Consider the following 13,645-nt stretch of genomic DNA (forward strand, 5'->3'; position numbering starts at 1 on the left):
TGCTGTGGTGCGATCATAGCTTACTGCAGCCTCAAACTCCTGGGCTCAAATGATCCTCTAGCCTTGGCCTCCTGATTAGCTGGGACTACAGAAGCATGCCACCACGTCTGACTAATTTTTGGATTTTTCTGTAGAGATGAGGTCTTGCTATGTTGGGCAGGCTGGTCTTGAACTCCTGGCCTCAAGTGATCCTCCCACCTCAGCTTCCTGACATGGTAAGATTACGGGCATATGCTACCACACCCAGTTTTTTTGTTCCTTTGAAAGAAGACATTGCTAATGATTGCCCTGGGGTATCTAGATGACCCCGCCAGCCATCCACCTCTGCAGTTTACACAGCTTGTTGATCTCCACAGTGAGAATTAACTTCACAATCTGGGCCCGAGAGGCTGGAGGATTGTCAGTCTTTAGAAAAAAAAACAAAAACAAAAACAAAAAACCATTATCTTTAGAGAAAATGAAGTTGTTGAGGAAGAAGAGTAGACACATACTTTCTGGAAATATTTTCCAAGGGAATTAGAAAAAGATTTTGGTTGTCCGTTGGTGAACGAGAATATTCATAAGCAGAATGCCTCATTACTACGTCACACAGCTGACCAAGGCCTCATCTGAGACTGTGTTTGAATAGAAATTAAACAGGGCTGACAGTGAAGTTTCAGCTTTTAATTAGCTTTCAAAGGTATACCTCTACCTGTGATGTTGGAGCACCTTGAAAAACCTCACTGCTCTGTGCCTGAATGAGGGGCATCTAGAGGGCTTGGAAGGGAAGATGTGGCACGGGGCAGCCGGGGAGAGGCTGGTGGCCAGAAGATGACCCTGATCTTGGTGAATTTACCTGGCATCTGAGCTTGGCCTGAACAATTCAGAAACCTCATTTTGTCAGTCTTGGAGTCAGGGCTCCTGTCTCTTAGCAAAAAGCTAATGCACACATCAAGTGTATTTACTGACAAGTGTAACCACTGTGAGTTTGTAACCAGGGCGCTGTCTGCTTATGGGCACACCACCCGACCAACCAAATGGTCAGAGGGCTGGGTGGGTCGGGGAAGGGGAGGGAGGGAGGGAGTCATGGGAAGCAGTTGTGCTGTAGCATGGGCTACAAGCCCTGGTGGCTGGGTGCATCCCTGTATTCCATCCAGGCCCACCCACTAGTGGGCCAGCCCTTTCCCTCTGGACAGTTCTTGCTTGGGCACTGACTGGGTTTGCTGCTGAACCTCCTGGCCTGGCAGCTCTGGTTGCTGATCCACCCGCTTCTTTCTTTATGGAGATTAAGAGTGGCTCCAGCGTGTGTATGGAGAGCCTCTTTGAAGCGCTGCTGCCTTTCTGTGCCTAGATCCACGATCTTCTCTCCGGGATCACCCCGTTGGACATTTGCTTTCCACCTTCTCCAGTCCCAGTGAATGCATGAACCTCTGTCCTCACTGTTGCTGGCTGAGCCAGATGACAGTCCTGTGACCTGGCCTCAGGACCACTCTTCTAGCCCACCGTGGGTGGATGAAGCCAGTGGGAACAGGATGATAGAAGTTAACCACTTTTTAGGCCTCATCGGGCCTTTTCACTTTAATAGCTTAGCAGAGACATCTGTGATGGCTTGCATCCAGAGTGCGTGGTATTTATTTTTGATTTGAAATATGAAAAGCATTTTTTTTAAGACAACTGACTCCTCTGAGTCATGCCCATGGGAGCAAACGGCCTGAAATATGAGCTTGTGCTTGCTGGAGGAGGATGACAGAGGAGCCTGCTGCTGGGTTCACTGGTGCTGGGGTTAGGTCACTGCTGGGCTGAAGTGCACTGACCATAAGAGCAACATGTGGGCAAGAGCCGCGGCACTGGGGTAATTTATTGCTGCCGCTCACTTCACCAGGAACCCCACACGCTGGGTTCCCACAGGATGGGACAACTGCATGGAAACCCACACTCGGGCCTGTGTTGAGCAACCACGTTTGAGTAAGAGTTATCTTATTTGGCAGAGTGGGTTAGGTGTGGGGTATTTGTCACTGAGAAGCAGAAACTGTGTGCTTGACAGACAGTCCCTGAGTCCTTAGGGAGTTGCGTAGTTTTCTTTTCTTTTGTGGGTTCATCTTACCAGCAGTCGTGTTTGAGAATGTGCACAGCTCACCTTCGTTCAGCCCTTTACAGTTCACTTCCACAGCCTTCTTTGCGTCTTGCCACCATCTTGCGTGGTGTCAGGCCAGAGGTTAGGATGCTCTGTTTACAGATGAGGAGATTGAGGCATGAGTTGTGACTGCTCACAGTTGCTTCCTGAGTGGTGGGGCAATGCTGGGGCACTGTGCCCAGACTCCAGACTTCCAGGGGTCCGGGACCTCCTGCTGCCAGTCTCCTAGCCTGCTACCACAGCTGTCTGTTTCTTGGTCTCTCCCTAGACTTCTAATGGAACTCTTGGGGTACAGTCTGGAAATAGGTTTTTTTTTTTTTTTGAGATGGAGTCACGCTGTCTCCCAGACGATCTCGGGTCACTGCAAGCTCCGCCTCCCGGGTTCACGCCATTCTCCTGCCTCAGCCTCCCAAGTAGCTGGGACTACAGGCGCCTGCCACCTCGCCCAGCTAGTTTTTTGTATTTTTTAGTAGAGACAGGGTTTCACCGTGTTAGCCAGGGTGGTCTCGATCTCCTGACCTCGTGATCCGCCCGTCTCGGCCTCCCAAAGTGCTGGGATTACAGGCTTGAGCCACCGCACCTGACCTGGAAATAAGGTATTTTAAACGTGCTTTGCAGCGATTGTTACAGATCATCATGTTCAGGTGGCACAGGGGCTGACCCTACTTCAACTTCCCCCTCAGACATTAAACCTGTACCACCCACTGAAATGGTTTTGATTTTCTCCTCTGCGCTTAAGGCCCATCTTCCCCCCATGAATGCCAGCTCCCCAAGGACAGAGCCCTTTCCTGTCTTGTCCACGGCCGTGTCCCAGGGCCCTGGAAGGTGCCTGGCACACAGTAGGCCCTTAGTAAATGTTTGTCGGATGAGTATGTCTCTTTTTCAGCCCTGTGGTTAGCTGGGAGAGCTCTGACAGTAGAGTCTGGCAGGTCTGGTTCAAGCATCCCTTTGGTGTAACATGGTGTGAACGGTGGGGCCTCACTGAGTTGTGGAGTGGAGGGCTGTGTCTCCGTACGGCCTCCTGGTGAGGAGAAGATAGTCACCACCCACACAGGCACACTCTTGAATATTCCAGCACAAGGTGGGCACTCATTAGAGGGCAGCTCTTACGGCCACTGCCTGGTGTGTCTTGGCGTGAGCAGTAGGGTCATCGTGGTGGTCAGTTTTTCCACTGCCATCAAATGGGATCCATTTAGTTCTCAGACAGACAAGGTGTAGGGCTGGACTCTGTGCCGTGGGCTAAATACCGACTGCCTCGAGCCTCAAATCAAGACCAGACACCGGCATAAACCCAGGTGGCCCAAGCCGAGGTCGCTTCCCAGGGCCAGGCTCATGAATGGATGAGTAAATATTTACCCTGTCTGAGGTCGAATGTGAACTGTCTACCAGGTGTTTTGTTTTTCTGTCTCCTCCCTCTCTCTCTGCGGTGCCTCCCCCTGTAAAAAAGGAAACCAAGAGGCTGACAGGTTAAGTGACGGGCTTGACCCAACTAACCATCAGAACGTCCTCCAGTCGCATCTAAGTCCCGTTCCTTCTTAGGCACTTCCTCCAGGAAGCATTTCCAGATGACTGGCCCATCCTGCCCTTTCCCTCCTCTGAGCCACAGCCTGGAGACAGCCCTCTACCTGTGAATCCATACGGGATATAGGCACAGGGGAAGAGGTTTGCTCATCCTCTCTCCTTCACCCTTGTACATATTAATACTCACCTGGCAATTAGTCATATGCAACTCTTGTGTTGACCTTCCATGTCCGTGTCTTCTGTGCCCATCTCTGGAGTTCCTGAAGGTGAAGTGCTATGTCTGCTGCACCTTCAGACTTTTTGAAATTGATTGGTTGATTTGTACATCCATCTATTCGCCCCACCCCCACATCCTACTGTACACGCTTATGGTCAGTCTATTCTGTGTCAGGCTCAGGGCCTTTCTCCCCAGAGTGCGTTCATGTCCAAGGCTAGAGTGGATGGCTAGAGGCCAGAGGACAGCTTAGGCTGAAAGTGGTAGGGAGACTATCAGTGGAGCTGGGAGGAGCTGAGCTTCTGAAACTTGGGAACATTCAGCCTTGCTAATGAGCTCCTCTGAAAAAATATCTTATCAGGCCCTCAGCTATCCACCAGTTCTCCCTTTCCAACTTGCAGCCTGCACCCTGGCCACAAAGTTCATAGGCAACAAAATAGAATCCACCTTCCCTATCACTCACCCCTTTTAAAATGTGACTAACTCTGAGCTAACCAAGCCTTGGCCAGACGTGGATATGGTTATGCACGGACTTCGTTTTGTGGTTTGTCATTTCTGACTTGCTGGGAAATCCTTTGTTGGGGGTGGGGATGGGAAGTAGAGCATCTCTGGGGCTGGAGTTTTTCTAAGATGTGTGAGATTTAGAGGCTTTCACACTGCAAAAACAGGGAGAGTGGGCTGTCTGCTTGCCTTTATGGTCAGTGGAGAAGAGCCCAGACTTGGAGGAAGAACAGCTAGGTTCAGATCCCTGCTTTTACTCCTGACCATTTAGTAGCCTTGGCCGAGTCCCTCAGCCTTTTTGCCTCAGTTTCCTTATCTGTAAAACATGGGGTTCTTGAAGGATTAAAGGAACTGGTGTGTGTAAAAGCCAGGAACATAGTTCCTGGTGTATAGTGACTTGTTATAATTCATAAATCATAATTCATTTCTTTTTTTTCAAGGCCAACGTAAGATTTCTAAGAGTTTGGTTTTCAAAGAGTTGGGGTCTTGCTTTGTCACCCAGGCTGGAGTGCAGTGGTATGATTATAGCTCAAACCTCTGGGCTCAAGAGATCCTCCCACCTCAGCCTCCTAAGTAGCTGGGACTGCAGGTGCATGCCACGACACCCGCTAGTTTTTAAATATGTATTTTTAGTAGAGCGAGCCTTGCCATTTTGCCAAGGTTGGTCTGGAACTCCTGGCCTTAAGCAGTCCCCCACCTCGGCCTCCAGAAATGCCAGGATTATAGGCCTGAGCCACCACACTCAGTCTTCTAAAAGTGTTTTGGTGTGCACCATTAGCACTGTGTCTTAAAGGTGATGTGCACCTTTAGCACAGAGTGTTAAATGCACGGTGGATGGATATCATGTGCATTTTACAGATGAGGCAACAAACTCAAGCCCAGCCACTTACCCAAGGCCACATAGTCCCAGGTAGAGTTGGAATTTGGAATATTCCAAATATTCTGCTGACTCCAATCCTAGGTGCCTTCCACTCACCTGTCCTCTTTCCTCTACCCCTGAGACCCCTGGGAAGTGATGTGCACTTAACACATCACTGTGGGAAAAATATAGCAGGAACTAACAGGACTCCTCTCTCAAGAAGGAATTTCAGTCTACTTGGGGAAAGAATAATGGCCAAGCAGTAACTCACGTTTGTTTAGCATTCTAGAGCAGTGTTGCCTGACATCATTGTAATGTGAGCTATGATGTACAGCAGCCCCCACTTGTTCTTGGTTTTGCCTTATGAGGTTTCAGTCAGCTACAGTTTGGAAATAGGTGAGTATAGCACAATCAGATGTGTTGAGAGAAAGAGACCACATTTATATGACTTTTACGATAGTATATTGTTATAATTGTTAGATTTCATTATTAGTTATTGTTGTTAATCTCTTACTGTGTCTAATTTATAAATTAAACTTTGTCCTGGATGTGTATGTATAGGAAAAAACACAGTGTCTATAGAGTTTGGTACTATCTCTGGATTCAGGCATCCACTGGGGGTCTTGGAATGTATTCCCCTTGGATAATTACAGTTACTTCTAAAATCTGAAATCTTCTGGCCATGTTAAAATGTAAGGTGAGGGCGAAATTAATTTTACCTAATATATCTTGTTTAATACAGTATATCCCAAACCATCATCATTTTAGCATGTACTCAAATATAAAGATTGTTAAGGAGCTATATTAGATTCTTCTTTATCATACTAAGTCTGAAGTTGATGTGTTCTTTATACTTGCGGCACATCTCAGTTTGCACTGTCCACATTTCAAGTGCTGCCACGTGGCTGATGGCCACCATATTGGACGCAGCAGCTACAGGCTTTCTTCGTTAGGTCAATTGATGTCACCTGCATTTTGGAGTGGCGTCATTGAGCTCCCTGGCTGAGTTACTAGTGAGGAGCTGGGTGGGACCAGAGCTTGGTCTTCTTCCCATTAAGGAAGAAGGAAAACTTGGATTTGCTGAATATCTACTATGTCCTAGGTGCTGTGCTAGATACTCTACCTTTGTCATTGCATTTAGTTCTCACAGCAGCCTTGCATGGTGGTTGGATATCATGTGCATTTTACAGATGAAGCAATGGAAACTCAGACCCAGCAACTTACCCGAGGCCACGTAGTCCCAGGTAGAGTTAGAATTTGGAACAGGGCCTGCTGACTCCGGTACTAGGTGCCTTCCACTCACCTGACCTCCTTCTCCTACACCAGGGGTCCCCAGTCCCAGGGGTCCCCAACCCTGGGGCCACGGACTGATACTGGTCTGCGGCCTGTTAGGAACCGGGTCTCGTAGTAGATGAATGGTGGACAAGTGAGGATTACGGCTGGAGCTCTGCCTCCTGTCAGATAAGTGATTGCATTAGATTCTCATAGAAGCATGAACCCTATTGTGAGTTGTGTATTGGAGGGATCTAGGTTGTACACTCCATATGAGAATCTAATGCCTGATGATCTGAGGTAGAACAGTTTCATCCTGTAACATCCCCCCAACCCCCCGTCTCTGGTGCCAAAAAGACCGGGGACCACTGCCCTACACAGAGAAAGAGAATTTGCACATAGCAACTTAGGCAAAGTATTCAAGGAAAGTGCCAGGGGACAGGAAGGACACCATGGGCTGGTGGCCTGTCCAGTAACAGCTTCAGGAGGCCTAGGCCTGCTTTGGTGGGGGTGTACATGTAAAAGCAGCATTCCGTCTAATCACAGGTTCTGCCTGAAAGGTGGACACTTTTAACCCTTTGGGGGACAGGGTTGGTGATAGCTAGTCGGGGGTATGAGGTGGGGGTGAGGAGGTGGTGGTGGGCAGCAATCGCAGAGGCCAGAGATCTGGGCTGTGTTCTGCCTGCCACGCTGGGAATGCTGAGTACTTCCCTAGCCTCCAAGCAACTGAGACTTTCTGCTCGGGGAATCCCCAAGGATTTGGGGCAGCTGGAATTGAGCAAGCTATCGAATGCATGCATGGATTCATGCAGTCACTCACTTCACAAATATTCACTGAATACGTGCTTTGGGCCAGAATGATTTTGGCAGGAATATCTTGTCTTACATGCTATTGCTATGTCCTCTGAGGACCTGCTGCTTCGCATGTGTAGATAGATCTCCCTCCAGAGTACCCGGCAGATTCCCGAAGCTGACTGAGGCTCAGGGAGTGTCAGCCCCTTGCCACGGGTCATAGGGTACCGAATGGAAGGTGTGGGACCTCAGAACCAAGAGGTTTTGACTCATTTGTCCCTCTTTCTGTCTGTTTTGCCATCGGCCGGGAGATAGGCATTGAGTTGTTTCTATTTGCCAGGCATCGAGCTGTGTTTTCAGGGGTTTCGTTGTTGTTGTTTTCATTTTGAATGTGTTTGTTTTGTTTTACTTTTAAGAGCAATCACAGTGCTCCTGATGCTGAATGGTGGCTGACGTCTGTTGCATGCCAAGCCCTGTGCAGGGTGGTGGTCACAATTTATTCCAGGGATTTCTCCCAGTCCCGCTGTAAAGAGGAGGAAACTGATGCTCAGAGATTTGGACCTTTCCGAACATCACGAAGCTAGGGATTTCAGTCCCAGCCCCTCTCTCTAGAGCCCCGACTTAGCCGCTATACCCCACTGCCTCTCTGTGACCAGGGTTGAGTCCTGGTCCTCAAATGAAGCCCGATTTGCCAGAACCTTCTTGTGAGGCCTTACCTGGCCTTCAGTTTTACCACGTGTTAATTGGGCACGGGGCAGCCAGTCCATCCCCTTGTGCAGAAATCACCCTGCCCAGGAGATGGGTGCTTCTTCAGGATACTACCTGGCTCAGAACACTGCACTAACAGGAGATAGAGATCCGATGTGTGTGAACTGTGTGAAGGCATCTCTCTCTGCTCCTCCAATCTCCCCCTTCTGTCTTATCATGCAGGGCAAGCTCAGGTTGTCGTCCTGCCTCTGTTGGGGGGACCCTTGAGTGGTCATCTCCCGTGCCCAAGCAGACCTGCAGAGAACCCTGTCCACACTGATGGTCATCTGAGACACGGAACTTCATGACAGGAACGTGTCTTGGAGGATAACTAGCAAGTCTTTCACTTTATAGAGGGGGAAGCTGAGTCCTCAGCGATCAGCCACGTAGATTCCGTGTTGTAGAGACCTGATGATGCGTCTCATCTCCTTATCTGAACAGCAAGTTCCCATGCTGCGAACGTCTCACCCTGACCCTCACCGTATTTTTTAGGAAGTGGATGGGGCTTTGAGAAGGACAGCCTCACTGTTTTGCCCATTTCTGAGATGGAAAATCAAGGAACATTGCCCCATCTTCACCCCAGGAATCTATATGCCCCTCCCATAGGCAAGATGGAAGCTAGACCAGAATGTGCGGCTTGTGCTTCTTGCAGGGATGGTGAGGGCAGATGGGGCAGGGAGACATCGTTCCTAAACCCAGCCTTTTGACCTAAGAGGCAGGGACTCCAAGGCTGTAGAATGGGAGGAATTGTGGGAGGAAAAGCACTGGGCAGAAGGCCTCAGTCAAATGCACCTGCAGTTTTTAGCTGTGTGACTTGGGCACAGTGCCACCCGTGAGCTCCCATTTTCCTATCTAGGACAGTGGACTCACGAATAGGTGTGAGATGTGCCCTCCCAGAACTGTTGCATGAATTGAATGAGGTGCCTTGCTTAACTGTACTGAATACGGGGGAAGCCTGCTTAAATGGATGACAGGCCTTTTATCATTAGCAAGCTGCCGCACTCCCCACTCATCACTCCAAGGCAGCCTGTTGCATTTTCTTTCATTCTGATACACTCCTTGAGTTGAGCAGAAATCAGACTCCCCGTAACTTCTGCTGCGCAGTTTAGAACAGCCCACCATGAAGCCTTGTGTCCTTCGGGACATTCTGCCCTGTCCACTCGGATTTCTCTCCTCCCTCCGAAGCATCATCAACTTCCTCCTCTTCCTCCTCTGACCCATGTTTTGCACTTCCTTGCTCTGTCACTCCTCTTTAAACACTTGTCCAAATTGTTTGTGGCCCATCCTGTATTACGCCCAGGGCAGATGCAATAGCCCAGCCCAAGCAGCAGAGACCATGGCCTCCCTGGTGTGGGGTCTGTGCCTCTTCTCCAGGCAAGTGGCTGTGACAGTCTAACTTCATGGAAGGGTGAACTCAATGACATTGGCTGAACTGCTGGTGAACACGGGAAAAGCCCTCCCGGACCTCTTATCTCTCTCTTCTTGCCAGAGGAAAACCATGTCCCCGTTTGTCCTATTGGAGCACTATCAGGCTTATAGCCATAATCCTTTACACCATAACATAACTTTGCCCCAGATGCCAATATTATATGCCCATATTTTTTTCTAGAAAAACTTCATTGGGATTTTAAATGCATTTGGGGGATGGGCTGCTTTTGTGTTTTCCGCCGAAAACAATGAGAAGGAAAACAAAGTATGATCCTATTGCTAGAAAAATGGAGCCAAATCTGAAATTAATTTACAAAGTCATTAGTATTTTCCATTTGCGAACCCCAAAATGAATGTAGGTGCAATTCCTTGCAATTAACTGCAAATTAGGAAAGGGTTGGGAGGAATTTTTAGGGACCAACACACAGAACTGTAGCAGAAGTGGATGGGGGAATGGAACCAAGAATTGCCTTGGTTTTCACTCAAGTCTGTGGTTTGGGAGAGTGGTGCCGACTCAGATATTCCCCAGAAGAGAGCACTTTTTCAACAACCTGAAAAGTGGCAGGGACCTTTGGAATGATCTGTTCTAACCTTTTCATTTTCTCAGTGAGGCAACTGAGAGGTTCAGGAAGGGTACGCGACTTGCCTAAAGTCACACAGCCAGGAAGGTCAGAACGACGACCAGAGGGAGCTCTGCTTCTGACTCCCTGGCCAGTGGTCCGGCCGCCACTGCCCCCTCTCTCCTGGGTGCTTGTCTGCTTGTGCCTTTCATGTTCAGACCTTGAGATATTTTCACGTTTAGCACCACTCCTCATTAGGGTAGAGAAAAATGGGATGATGTGGTCAGAGTCACCCGCAGAGTCACCCCAGGTTTCAGATGTGCTGGTGCTTACCGACTGCCACAGGGAGAAAGCAGTGGTTTCTCCCTTCCCTTCAGTAGCCTGGTTATTTCCAAGGCCCAACCCCCGCGACTCCCCACCAAGCCAGGCCCCCACCACTGCACATTGAGAATCTGCTGCTCTGTGAATGAAATCGGCCTGGGGTTAATGAGCGGTGAATGTGTGTCAGTGTTTGGTATTTGCAGCAGGAGCTTTTCCTGCGATTCCCTAAGCTCAGATGAACGGGGCCTTTAAGATGCCATCCAGCCATCAGAGAGATGCAGGAAAGGCCTTTTGAAATGCTGTTTCCCCTGACCCATTTGAGGTGAGGCCCTGTGATGTCATTTCCCCAGTGGTGTGTGAGAGAGTGAGCGGCACTAAGAAAAGCCACTGCTGAGAGTTCACAGTCCTTGCTTCAGTGTTGTCTTACTCTCAGGGTGCCTTAGAGGACTTACAGCGACCCTACCTCCAGCTTCTCCAGCTCCCTTTCCTTGGCAAACACTTGACCCATCCCAGCCCTCGGGCTTGCTTTCCTCCTCCTCTGCTACCACATACTGTGGGTGGTGGGAAATTACTAAAGGCACAACTCTGGCTCTCAAAGACTCTGAAGTCCAGGATCGAGAAGAACTGTGTTTACACGGAGTTGTCAAGGATCGTTCTGCCAGTGATAACCTATCAGCGTGCAACTCTGTGCCAGGTCCTGCTCTGGGAGCTTTATATGTGCTGTTGCCCCTCACACTCATGGCAGAGGTGAGACAGAGTGCTGAGAGATTTCTACAGACAAGGAATCTGAGGTTTAAAGAAGCGATGTTTGATGAGCCACTGAGGGGTGGGGCTGGGATTGGAACCAAAGCTGGCTGCCCTTCAGCTCCCAGGGTCCTGCTGGAGAGATGTGCCCAGGCGGGCCTGTGCTGGGACAGTGGAAGCAGGAGTGTCACTGGTGGCTTTGTCCTGGAAGCTGGGCAGGTGCTGGGGACAGAGCTGGCCTGGTTTTGGAGCCACAGGAGAGAAGATGGCCAGGAAGAGCTGTGTTTGGAAGGTTCCTCTCTGTGCCAGGGGTCAGCAGTCTGGGTTCTAGCACTGAGAGGGGCAAAACGTGGGTTTGTAGGAGAGAGAGGGTGACCCCCAGTGAGGGTAAGAAAGATCAGCTCCAGTGAGCTCTTCTCACCGTGGGTCGCAGCCTGCACCAAAAATCCAGGGGCAGCCCCTGAGCCCAGCCTGCCCCCTTCACAGTCCCCTGACTGTTTGAGGCCATGGGCCAGTGGCTTTGCCCCTTGGAAGCTTGGTTTCATCATGCGGGACAGAAAGGGGTCAAAACACCCCTTTTCATTGTTAAGATTAGATGATTTGAGAGCCGAAACTTCTGGCAAAGTACCTGGTACCAAGAAGGCCCTCTAAATAATTAAATGATAGTTTTCATTTTCCCTTCCACTTAATTGTTTTTTCAAAAAAACCTTTTCTTCCCTGTAATAACAAATTTCAGAAGACAAGTTAATACATTGTTGTGTATACTCTCAGGCCAAGAATTTCCTCAGTGTTTACATACCAGAGTAGTACTTTGAACTTCGATTTTCTCCTCTGCCTCTATGCTGGTTCAGACACCCTCTCTAAGATGCCAGAAGCAATGCCCTGCCTTGGCCTATTTTTGGGGTGGGGTGTGTGTGTGTGTGTGTGTGTGTGTGTGTGTTTTCATCGTATTATAAAAACATGAAACATTTGAATTACGGGCAAAGGGTAACTTAGCCATGTACCTTCTACCAGATTTAATAAATGTTAGTATTTTCCATATTCACATCAGGTATTTGTAACATCTCTTTCTTTACTAAAAATAAAGAACCTTCTGCTGAAGACCTCCTGTTACTCCAACCCCCTCTCCCTTCTTCGCCCTCCTGTTTCACAGGTGTTTACTCTCTTTTAAATTGGTGTGTGTCCTTCCCAGCTAGAATTTTGTAGTGTATTATTTGTAAAGCCAAATAACCCCATTGCAATGTGTTTGAACCGCCAAAACAAATGATCAACTTTTGGGAAAAGAAGGCTGAATATCCACGGCCAGATCAGTGACTCGAGATTGCAGAACAAACCTACCTGCTCTCAAATTGAAATCTCAAAATTACAAATTCATTGCCTTTGACTTAAAACTTGAAGCCCTCAACCCTGCATAATTGCAGATACATTAAAGATTGTGCCATCTTGAGCTCCCAGGGTCGTCTGAACCTTTCATGTGAAGAGATACATCCCAGAGTCAGTCATTCTTTTTTTTTTTTTTTTTTTTTTGAGATGGTGTCTTGCTCTGTCACCCAGGCTGGAGTGCAGTGGTGTGATCTCGGCTCACTGCAACCTCTGCCTCCCAGATGCAAGCAATTCTCCTGCCTCAGCTAACTGAGTAGCTGGGATTACAGGCATGGGCCACTATGCCTGGCTAATTTTTGTGTTTTTTAGTAGAGACAGGGTTTCGCCATGTTGGCCAGGCTGGTCTCGAACTCCTGACCTCAGGTGATCCGCCCACCTCTGTCTCCCAAAGTATTGGAATTACAGGTGTGAGCGACTGCTCCCGGCCCAGAGTCAGTTATTCTTAGAGCAGGTGTTCTGGTTTTTGTCTTTAATGCTTCCCTCCCCACTTTAACATAACTGCAATATATAATTATTGTGGAAAATTTGGAACACATGGAGAAGTAAAGATTGAATTTGCTGACTGCCCTATTACCCCAACCTGCACCCCCATGGAGATATTTTCTCCCCATCCCCCCAAGGGCAGAGGATGGAGATCCCTGGGCTCCTCCAGGTGGGGAGTGGCACCATGGTCTTTTCGGGTTTCCTAGGGGACAGGCCCCATTGACCATCGGATATGTGTCCCCAAGGTGGTTAGAGGCATCACCTCCCTGAGGTCAGCTCAGTGGGCGGGGCTGGGCAGCTCCTGGTGGTCTACCCACCATGCCTGTTCATCAGGTTGGTGTCTGACCTCTTTCTGGTGTCTGGTGCTGATCCAGGCAAGGTGACAAGTGCTCAACAGAGGAGTCCTGGTTCCTTCAAGGACGCTGGGAAGTGTAGGACAGAGCAGGCTGCGTTTGTGGTTTTTGCCAAGGTTTGACTTTTGACGACTTTTCTGAAAAAGATCAGGGGCATTTTGTTTTGTTTTTTTTGTCATTTTTTTTTCCCCAGTAGATGTTCCTATTTGGTTCACAGATATAAACACTTGAACCAGGCGATATCAGCACGGCAAGTCGATTTACCACCACAGCCATTCTCTAGTACCCGTATGAAACTGTTCCTTCGTAAGTTCTTCCTTTTTGCTTTTTTAAACAGAAATTATTTTCATTAGG

The 13,645-nt window shown here is 48.8% G+C and overlaps 1 protein-coding gene across 3 annotated transcripts in view; it reads left to right on the forward strand.

Annotated features, from left to right (window-relative positions):
* The window catches only part of SMAD3 (SMAD family member 3), a 140,229-nt gene that overhangs the window by 60,104 nt on the left and 66,480 nt on the right, over nucleotides 1-13,645 (forward strand). Inside the window, exon 1 of one of the 3 annotated variants that reach the window (XM_011968566.1) lies at nucleotides 1,699-1,944. The exons of the other annotated variants lie outside the window; for them this stretch is intronic. The gene's annotated coding sequence lies outside the window, so the exon portion shown is untranslated. Of the gene's footprint in view, nucleotides 1-1,698; nucleotides 1,945-13,645 lie in introns of those variants that run through there. 3 annotated transcript variants of the gene reach the window in all.

Source organism: Mandrillus leucophaeus, unplaced genomic scaffold (genome assembly GCF_000951045.1).
Source record: "Mandrillus leucophaeus isolate KB7577 unplaced genomic scaffold, Mleu.le_1.0 Scaffold12, whole genome shotgun sequence".
Taxonomy (NCBI): domain Eukaryota; kingdom Metazoa; phylum Chordata; class Mammalia; order Primates; family Cercopithecidae; genus Mandrillus; species Mandrillus leucophaeus.